This window comes from Perognathus longimembris, chromosome 12 (assembly GCF_023159225.1).
Source record: "Perognathus longimembris pacificus isolate PPM17 chromosome 12, ASM2315922v1, whole genome shotgun sequence".
Classification (NCBI taxonomy): domain Eukaryota; kingdom Metazoa; phylum Chordata; class Mammalia; order Rodentia; family Heteromyidae; genus Perognathus; species Perognathus longimembris.
The window spans coordinates 51,873,927-51,884,741 of NC_063172.1; positions in this window are offsets into that span (position 1 = coordinate 51,873,927).

Here is a 10,815-nt window from a genome sequence, read left to right on the forward strand (position 1 = left end):
TGAAAGAGATCCTCCAATGAGTGAATTTAGGAATCAATGAATGAATGGGAAGTATGAGACAGCTCAAAGGCATTCCCAATAGTACTTGTGCTGATTCTATGTGTCTAATTCTATGAGTACTTAATGATTAAAGTTTTATCCCAGTTCTAGGAAAAAATCTTTTCTTCATTGCTTTGCTAATAAAATACATTTTGTAAATATTTTAGGCTATATTATGAATGCCTATATTTCAGTCATTTAAAAAATTTGAATCTTTTCCAAGTTTGAAATAAACCATGAGTTCAATGAAAACATGAAAAAAGTGATAAGAATGGAATTTAACCAGTCAAAATGGGAACTTATAGAAAAGCAGGTAAAACATATGAGCTGGCTACAAAATGTGACCCTAGAATGCTAATAAGAGCCTGGAAAATGCACAAAACCCTATCTGAAAAACTACTAAAGTAAAATGGGCCAGGAGTGTGGCTTAAATGGTAGACCAGTCCTGGGCCCATAGTACCACAAACAATGATAATAATAACAGACCAGGCTGTGACTGCAACAGTGCATTACTTCCCCCTGATGGAGTTTTCCCAACTGACTCTGCTCGTTGCACAAATGCTCTCTTCTTTGTCCATAGACTGTTTCCATGTTTCCCAAGTAGACAAGTAAGAGATTAATGTCAAAGCACCTATAAAACATAAGGCTGTAAGGAAGCCTCTCCTCTGAATCCAGACATTATCCAAGTAGATCATAGAAATGTTCCTGGGGAACCACAAAAGCCAAATGTAGTTATTAAGTATGATCACTTTTTAACTGTCTTTAAAGTGACATGGTTCTGGGATACAAGGAAGTATCTTATAACACTTGCACTCCAGGGCTAGATGGTTCCCACTGTTGCAGCAAGAGCTTACTTAAGACACTTTCTTAACTTACATAAAGACCAGATAGAGTCATAAGCCAACATATAACTGTAAGACAAGCACATTGCCCAAATAGAAAGAAAAATAGAGTCAACTCTTTCCAAGGACAAAGATCAAGGTCAGAGAACACAAGGGCCCTTTTTCTGATGTCAGTGAGAATCAGAGGCTGTGAGAAAGGACAGTGTTTCTTTCTCAAGAGATACACAGATTGCTCTTCCCAGCCTGCAGCCACACACGCTTTCATTTCTCTAGGTTGAAAGAAAAGGAATTATGCAAATTACAGAATAAATGTCTCTGTCCAAATAAAAGAGAGTTTGAAAGATAGACTGTCAGGGTAGTTTTGTGGTTTACACAGACAATTTATCAAAGAGAGATTAATTTGAGTGTTGAAAGAACATTAACTTTCAGCAAGTCTAGTCTTTATGATTGCTCTAATGATTTACTTAAACATAATGAAGAATGTTTAAGACCATCTTCCAAAACATTTCTATAACTAGCTTTAAGACCTGAGACCTTCAACTTGCAAAGAAACTCAGTTCTCCCCACCTTTGGGGTTCTTCAACATTAAATCTACATCATCAAATTCACTTAGGCACAAATTCCAAGCCAGGTTTCAGGTCTCTGTTTTCTTAATGAAATTCAGTCCCTTCATCACATGCACCGTCTCTTGGCTCAATCTGGAATAGCTTTCAACAGCTACATGTTTTGTTTTCTATTTGCTCCAATGACATCTTCTAACAGCTACATTCAACAGGCAAATTCACTAACCTAACTCGGACCACTTCTTACCCAGAGATAACCTTCCTCCTCTCCTCTATCTACACAGAAGTATTATGCATCTTTAGAAAAAAACAGGTCCTGGTGGCTCACATCTGTAATTCTAGCTACTAAGGAGGCTGGAATCTGACCATCATGGTTCAAGGCCAGCCAGAACAGGAAAGCCCCTATGAGACTCTTAAATCTAAAAAGCACCAAAAAGCCAGAAGTGTGCTGTGGCTCAAGTGGGAGGGTGCTTAAAAGCTCTCCCACTTTTGACATGTGAGCAAAAAAGGCTACAGGATAGTGCCCAGCACAAAAAAAAAAGAAAAACTAAAAAGCAGTCTTACAAGAAAAATTACTGTGTGACTGAAGTCTTATATATTACCTCAATTCTTCATTTAAACAGACCTATGCAATGAGTACACTTAGCCATTTCTTCCACATGAGATCACTTAAGCTCAGAGAAGCTAGGTAACTTGCCCAAAATTGAACAGCATGCACCTGGAAGCCATAAGACTCACACCTTATTAGGTCTGACTCCAGAATCACCAAAGTTGAGTATAGCTCATAAAGCCTATAATTATAACTACTTGATGTTAAGTGGCTTAGATGTATGTAGGAAAGATGTCACAAAGCAGAGCACGATGATCACTGTTGGTAGCAGAAAACATGGGACAAACTGGAACCAGATTCTGAAGGGAACAGATGTCCCCATTTTCCAGATTCCAGTGACTGAAGTAGGGCTGTGACATGAAAGGCTTGCCTCGAGACATTCTCTGATCCCGTTCCAGCAGGTTAAAGGCAGCTTCTTTCTGCACCTCTGTGTACCCCCAATAGAGAATGCCAAACATCCCATGTTTATTTCTGATTTTGTGGTTTCTTCATTTGTTTTTGCCAGTACCAGGCTCTCACAACCTCACTTGCCTTTTTTTTTTCTGCTCACAGCTGGAGCGCTGCCACTTGGTCTATGACTCCAGCTCAGCATTTTTACTCATTAATTGGAGTAGAGCCTTTAGGACTTTTCTACTTGGGCTAGCTTTAAGCCATGATCCTCCAATCTCAGCTTCCTGAGTAGCTAGGATTAAAGGCATAGGTCACCAGGGCCCAGATGTTTTGGTATTTTTAATTATATCATAGTTCTAGCACTTTCTGGCTTTGAGTGAATTGCACAAAGTGATGTGAGTATGTATCCGTGCATACAGCTGAAAAATAAGTTTGTATGTGCAATTTTAAGGGTCCAGAAGAGAGAAAATGCTCCATATGTGTTGTTTCTGTTGTTGCTATTTTTGCATTATGACTTCTTTTAGCAAAATTTCTCAGCTTCCTAAAGACAAAGGCCAGATTTTCCTGTGTGTGTGTGTGTGTGTGTGTGTGTGGTGGTAGTGTGGTGGTTTGGTTTGATTGGGATCTCCAGCCCTTAGCACAAGACTTGGTCCAACAGTTGAGCAACAGAAAGTTCTGAGTCAAGTGAGAAGGAAAAGGCAGCTGAGTGGCAGAACTTTTAGCCTCTCATATCCCAATCCCTCAGGCTGAGCCCAGGCTCCATCCCTCTCTCCCCCAAAAGTCAAGATGGTGATGAAGCTATAATTATTCAACACTGCCGTTCTAACATCATCTAGAATATTACTTTCTTTTCATAAACATTTGATGCCTATAAAATAGATTGTCAGATCTCAAATATTTATTGAAAACATACTATCTGTCAGACCAAGACCTGAAGTTACATGATTCTTTACATGACAAGGGCTAGAATTTAGTCCAAATGGTTGATTCATCATTTAGGTCAGACAAGCAAACAAATAAGAATGTATACACTTGTAGAGCCTCAAGAGAAATACCTGTGCAATGTCAAAGTTTGGGCTATCATTACAAAGAAAACATGCTACTCATGTACAAAACAAACTACAATCCATTAACTCAGCACAGAAGTCCTTTTTGGCTCCCCCAAAGCTGGCATCCAAACAAGTTTTATAGTCACGCTGCCAAAAAATACCTGGCCAATACATTTTAACATCCTTCTTTGTTTTCTTTCGGACATATTTCAGTAATTGCCTGTCTGCAGGTACAAGATGCTTAGGGGAAGTGATTAATCTTTCACGAGACTCTTCTACTATTTCTTAATTCAGTACAATAAAAGCTTGAAGGGACAGGTACCCTCATGTCAGTGCATGCTTCAAGGAAAGGAAATTTTAATTGGAGATAAGTCTGATCATCTGATAGCAGGTTGCAACGAAATCTCTTTCTTACAAGAAAGCAACATAACAGGATAAAGCCATCTTGGCAAGGGGGTGAAGTGGGGAAGCTCACCTCTAAACTTAAACCCGAACTCTTTTTTCCTTTCTTTTTCTCCTAGTAAGAGGCCAGATGGGATCCTCAGACATCATGAGACACTATAGCTGGAAGCTCAGTGGTTGATCGGCACCCCTGGCCCCCCACATGTAGATACTGGAGATGAGAAAGGCTCTTGTTTGCTGTCTGAAGCAGGTGTGGTCAGACTAAATGGAGAGAAGATGTCCAGCTGGAAGAACCCATCAACCAGCTGCCCAGGGCAGTCTGCTTAGATAAATACCACCTGTTACTGAACAGCAGAGCAAAATTAGTCATATACCAGGAACCTGCTGCTTCTCTGTCTATTGTGCTGAGGCTATTGTGTCTTTCCACCTCCCAAATCCCATGTGTGGCTCAGAGCAGGGGTCATAGTTACTGTGCTTCATCTGATTCAGGACAATGGTAGAGACTTTTCCAGCATTAGGTTCAAGTACTGCTGGAGGGATGGGAGCAGGCACAGAAGACAGGAATAAACAACACACAGGGAAGAAAGCCATGGCCCTGTAAAGCACATTTCCACTTGAATACTGTGGAGGCTGCCCACCTTGAAGGGTGGTTAGTACATGGCCCTGTGTTCACCCTATTTCACACTTCACTCTTCTCCACTGGACCAATTGCTTCTGGAGTACAATACCACAGACACAAGTATACATGCAGACATATGCACACACATGAACACACATGCATATGAACACAATCCTTTTCTCACATCCCATCTCCCCAACAAGGCACCCTGAGATAGTCCATCCTCCTTTGGTCTAATCCGTCATCCAACACAAAATCAAGCACACAACTCAGAAAATGGGTTCTTATCTGAACTAGTTATTCTTAGCCCCAGTAGTTTTTTTTCAGGATGATGGAAAGACAAAATGAACTAAAAAATTCAATACATAATCTAAAATTAAGATAAGTAAGGGAGGGGGTACATAGGAAAGGGCAGGTGAGACTGTTGACAGGGATGACATTGATCAAAATGGACTATATTCATAAACTGCTTTGGTGAATGGCAACTCCTTTGTACAACCACTTAAAGATAATAGAAATATTCAAAACCTAGATCTTTTTTAATGTTTCATATTAAATTTTAAAAATTAAGTTTAAATTTTGAAAAAAGCTAGAACTAAGGAGAAAAATCAGTGGGAAAAAACCTTTCAACTATTATTATTATTATTATTATTATTATTGTTATTATTTGCTTCAATGAACTAGAAGCCTTGGACAGGTAGCCAGATGGATTGGGATAGAGTCTTAGTTTTTCTGCCTATTAAGTCAATGATAATAAATTATTGATTATTTGAGTATCCATTAGCTCATCTGGAAAATGGACCTAATACTAAGAATAACAGAAGATAAAGCAGCTTCAGTGACTACAGTGCTTATTGCATTATAAAATATACCTTATCTCCTTTTTCCAAATTGTACATCAAATTGATCAGAACAAAACGATATTATAGACTAATTATTTTAGGCTTCATAAATTTGGCTATCAGTGTCATCAGGGGCTTTATAAAATTACAAATTGCTGGACCTCAATTTCAGGGATTCCATTTCCATAGTTCGTGTTAGTTCTATGTGAAGCTAATGTGTAGGTAAGCTTAGGAATTACAATATTAAATCATTTTTGTTCACATTTGTTTTGACCAGTATCTGACCAATAAATGGTTACTAGGTTGTGGAATTTTAAAAACATAAACTGTAATAAATATCAATGATGATATGTGTTGATACCCAAATTTGAAACGAGATTTATCTCCTAATCTTTCTTTTACAATTAAATCTGTAGTCACACACACATACACATTAACATCCTATGCAGGATTGTAATAGGTATGTGTGTGTGCATATATATATGTGGCTATATGGAGCGGGGAGACAGGGAGGGGAAGAGAGAGGAGAGAGAGAGACAGAGAGAGAGAGAGAGAGAGAGAGAGAGAGAGAGAGAGAGAGAGAGAATTTCCTGGAGGTAGTGCTGTAATTACTCAGTATTCCGGACCTCTCATATATCAATTTATCTCTGTAATCTGATCATTGCTGCAGTTAGGGTATGTCCCATTTATATTCCTCTACAAAGTTCACCCGTGTTTGTAAAATAGTCTAAGAAGAAAAGGGAAACACAATATATTTCAAAGAAAAAAAGACATATAAAAGTACTTTTTAAAAAGCAAACTTGAACACTTTTCTACTTGCAAATCTGCATGAATCAAACAGCCTTGATCTGAGAACAGAAGAACTTGAAGAAAGCTCTCAGTCCAGGGCATCTTTGTTCCTTTCTTGGGCAGAGGTCAAGCAATTGACAGTGGTTGAGACTAAACAGGAAGAAAACCAGCTCACTTAATGGGACAGACACAGCAAAGATTATTCCACCTAGAAACAACAAAACTCAAAAAGAATTTAGTTGCTGATAGCTAACATACTCAGATAAATACATCTCCCATTCCTTCCAACGGTATTTGGTAAATTCACAAAACTTACAACCATTATATTACATATACTCTTCCATACAGAGTTGGTTAAACTTAACTCAATCTCCTTTGTAAAATCATTACAGATGCGTCTGTGAGACAGAGAAAATCAAGAGTCCCTTTGCCTGGGCCCTTCCAAGGTAAGAAAAGCCCCAACTCTTTCACAGGAACAGATTGTTTTAACTTAATTGAATGAAGTAAACTTGGGGAAATACCTGGAGTTGCCAACTTGACCTCTGGTAAGCCTTTTGAACTTCAATCACTGTCCTCCAGCACAAAGCTTTCTATTCGGCTTTCAGCTATTTCCCCTGATTACACAGGTAGCTTATCTGAAGGATTCCAAGGTTTCAGTTATCATTTGTGACCTGATTGTGAGACAAGCATTATTTCCGTGCTGGGTTTTATGACTAAGCCAGCAGAGGTATTTGTCGGTTCGACTGAGTCAAGAGCATCTCATTTCAGTTTCTTAGCCCTTGAGACTGATAAGTTATTCTAAATAAGAAATAGTTTGTTTTAATTTAATTAGTGAAATAGCTCAAATAAGTCACTACTAGGCAGAAATGGCACAAAATTAAATTGAAAATTATAATTCTAATATAGGCAATAGAGATGAAGATTGTTCCCAATAACAAAATACAGGTGGTAAAAACAAAGCAGATTGAATTTTTAAACAAGCAGGATTACTTACTCCTCATCTAATTCTCTTGCAGAAAAAGCAAAAATTATAATCAATGTTTGAACTTCTGAAAAAATTATTGGTCTTGGCAAATAAAACATTCTTGGAATCTAGTTAAAGAATATGAACAATAGTTAAGTGATTCTAACCAAGCAATTATATATTTTACTCTTAAGTCACTATTAAGTACTTTTTAGAAATATATTCAAATTTAATTCAGTCTATTTTTATTACAAAGTAAAACAAATATGATTTTTCCCTCAGAAGACTTGTCAGTGTTTAAAAAGATTGCTAACAGCCAGTGCCAGTATATGAGGTAAAACATATTCTCAGATAATGTGAATAGGTAAAGTAATATGAATTTTGTTGAAAGTGACTGCTTGGGAATACCTGCTCAAATTTGAAACGTGCATATCTTACAGAAATTCATGGAAAATCTGCTTATGGTGGCAAAAACAAAACAGAATGGTTCAACAGTAAAAAATAGGTGTTAAAAAGCTGGATGACCTTTCATGAAGCGACCTAGGAAAAACACCCATAATACCTTTTGAATAAATGAAGTTCAAAACACATTCTACATAAACATATTTAATAATATTATAACTTAGAGTAGAAAATGTGCATCTAGACAGAGGAACTGAGGAAACAAGAAAGATAAGCAACAGTTTGTTAGCCACAGTCGTCAAATAGAAAAAATAATTGAGGAGTTAAAATATCTTTGGCTTCCTATTTTATAAAATCCCAACATATATGAAAGGATGACAATGAATTTTGCTTATTTTTATTTTTCTGTAGACTCTGATATATTTTACCTTGAAAACCACCTAAAAATTGGAAATCTATACATCATAAATATGAGAAGTAAATACAGTAGATAAAACATGTATAAATTAATGAGCTTAGTTTTTTGGAGTCTCTTTGCCAGTCCTGGGGCTTGGACTCAGGGCCTGAGCACTGTCCATGGCTTCTTTTTGCTCAAGGCTAGCACTCTACCACTTGAGCCACAGTGCCACTTCCAACTTTTCCATATATGTGATACTAAGCAATCGAACCCAGACCTTCATGCTTGCTAGGCAAGCACTCTGCCACTAAGCCACATTCCGAGCCCCATGAGCTTAGTTTTGACAGAATCATATTTAGTGATTAATAGTGGGTAATTTGTAACCATACTTTCTATTGTTTTCCTTTGCTACCTGTCTTTCAAATCCAGTTAGTTTAACTATAATATATGTTTCTCTTTTACTACTTTGCATATATGAAATGCTAATTTGTTGTAAGGATGCATTCATTACTTAATTCTCTTACACGGTTATTGGAAGAGTTGCATCAAAAAGCACTTTCTTCTTGCTTTGCTTGGCCCTCTGAATTGAAAGTCTTGATTTTTTTTTCCTGGACTAGTCACTGCCCCTAAGCTTTTGTACTCAAGGCCAGTGCTCTACCACTTGAACCATCAACCATTTTGAGTGATCAGTTGGAAAAAAAAAAAAGTCACATGGACTTTCATGTCCAGACTGGTTTTGAACCATGATCCTCAGATCTCAGCCTCCCCAATAGCTAACCGCAGGTATGAACCACCTGCACCTGGCTAAGTCTTACCTTCTTTTAAGTGGAATATTGGAGGACTAAAGGATAAGGTATTTAGGTTTAAAAAAAAACATGTTTAGTCTCCATATTCTATTGCATAAAATAGATCAGCATACAACAATTTTGTTCATCTTTTCCGGAATTATACACCACATGGGTGAGGCTGCCTAAGTTTCTTATCAAGGTGAAAATGTGAACATTAGCCAACCAAACAAGTCTCTATAGCCTCATCAGTGTTTCAGAAAGATGTTAGCATTGGCAAGGAACCTACATGACATCTATTACCTCTGCCAAACACGCCTGGAATTTCCTAGCATTCCATTTCATCAGGGTATCCACTTATCAGGATAGCAGAGCAGCAACTAGGCAGGCAAGAATCTTATTTATGATAACATCCACACAACTAAGACAATACACAACTTTACATGAAGTTTCTTACAAACAGAATATTTGCAAACTAACATGAACATTTTCCTTTGTCTTTTTGCCCTTCAATGTTGAGTACTACCATTTATGTGGCTTCAGAAAAAAAAAAAACTTTGGATTTTCCACTGCAATATATGAGTCACATTGTCACCATAAAAGCTTGGCCAGAGGATCAGGTAAGTATGCTACCTAAAATAGTTAAAAATGAGTACTCCCCTAAGTGATAGTTCTCACTGTAATTAATATATGTACATAGTGGCAATACTGAAATTAAAAGGCAGTTCTTATTTATATGAATGGAAGAAGGTAGTTTCCAGTCTCTAGAGAATATAAAGATAATATCTTAAACTTTCAAATGGAGATTTCTGGTCCCTGACAATCAAAGTTCTGACCACTCAGTCTGGGATTAAGTACTGGAATCTCCATGGTGTGTGTGTGTGTGTGTGTGTGAGAGAGAGAGAGAGAGAGAGAGAGAGAGAGAGAGAGAGAGAGAGACAAGAGAGAGAGAGAAATAAATACTGGGACTTGAACTCAGGACTTGGGCACTGTACCAGAGCTTTTACTCTACCACTTGAGCTACAGCTCTACTTTTGGCTTCTGAGTCATTAACTGAAGATAAAAGTCTCACTGACTTTTATTCTTGGCTTCTGACCACAATCCTCAGATCTTAGCATCCTGAATAGCAAGGATTACATGTGTGTGCCACTGGTGCCCAGCTGTAATCTCCATTTTTCATAAGTACCCTAAATGATTCTGATATACAACAATAAGAGGGAGAGGAGCAGAAAACAGAGAGGGACAGAAGACCTGTACCTTCTCCCTGGAGGCCTTCTTTCTTTGCTTAACATTAACCACTTTCTTATGTACCTAAATATAAGTGAGGTGCAGGAAGAGATTTTTGAGAACATGTGTTTATATCACTCCAGCAAAGGCAGAGAAAAAAAATCAGCATTTTTCTTACATTTCGTTCCCACAAAATCTGACCACATTCTCTTTAAACTTTCACAACATATTCTTCTGTATCTTCAATACTCTCTGTGGTTTAGTAAGCTTTGTTTCTGGATTGTATGTGTTCCTCCTGACAGTCATCATGTACGGCAGGAAAAAAAAACAGAATGATTATTAAAGATGTTTACAATTCATTCTTTTTTTTTTTTTTTTTTTTTTTTTTTTTTTTTTTTTTTTTGGCCAGTCCTGGGCCTTGGACTCAGGGCCTGAGCACTGTCCCTGGCTTCTTCCCGCTCAAGGCTAGCACTCTGCCACTTGAGCCACAGCGCCCCTTCTGGCCGTTTTTCTGTATATGTGGTGCTGGGGAATCGAACCTAGGGCGTCGTGTATACGAGGCAGGCACTCTTGCCACTAGGCTATAGCCCCAGCCCTACAATTCATTCTTGCATACTGATCTCCAATCAAGATGCAAGCAGAGCCCCCACCTGTATTCAGCGGTCACATGGGCCATCTGTCCTCCGTGAAAGGTAATGGAAGAACCATCCAGCACCTTCTACATGGTATCGTCTCCAGCTCAGCAGTGCATCTAACGAATATTTTGCAACTCCAAATTTGACTCTAGGCCAGTAGTTCTCAAGGAATGTTGAACCTGCCCCCTCCCCTTGAAAATCCATATCACCTGTTACTTTCCATTGAATTCACATCTAATCTTCCAAAATGAAATTACTGT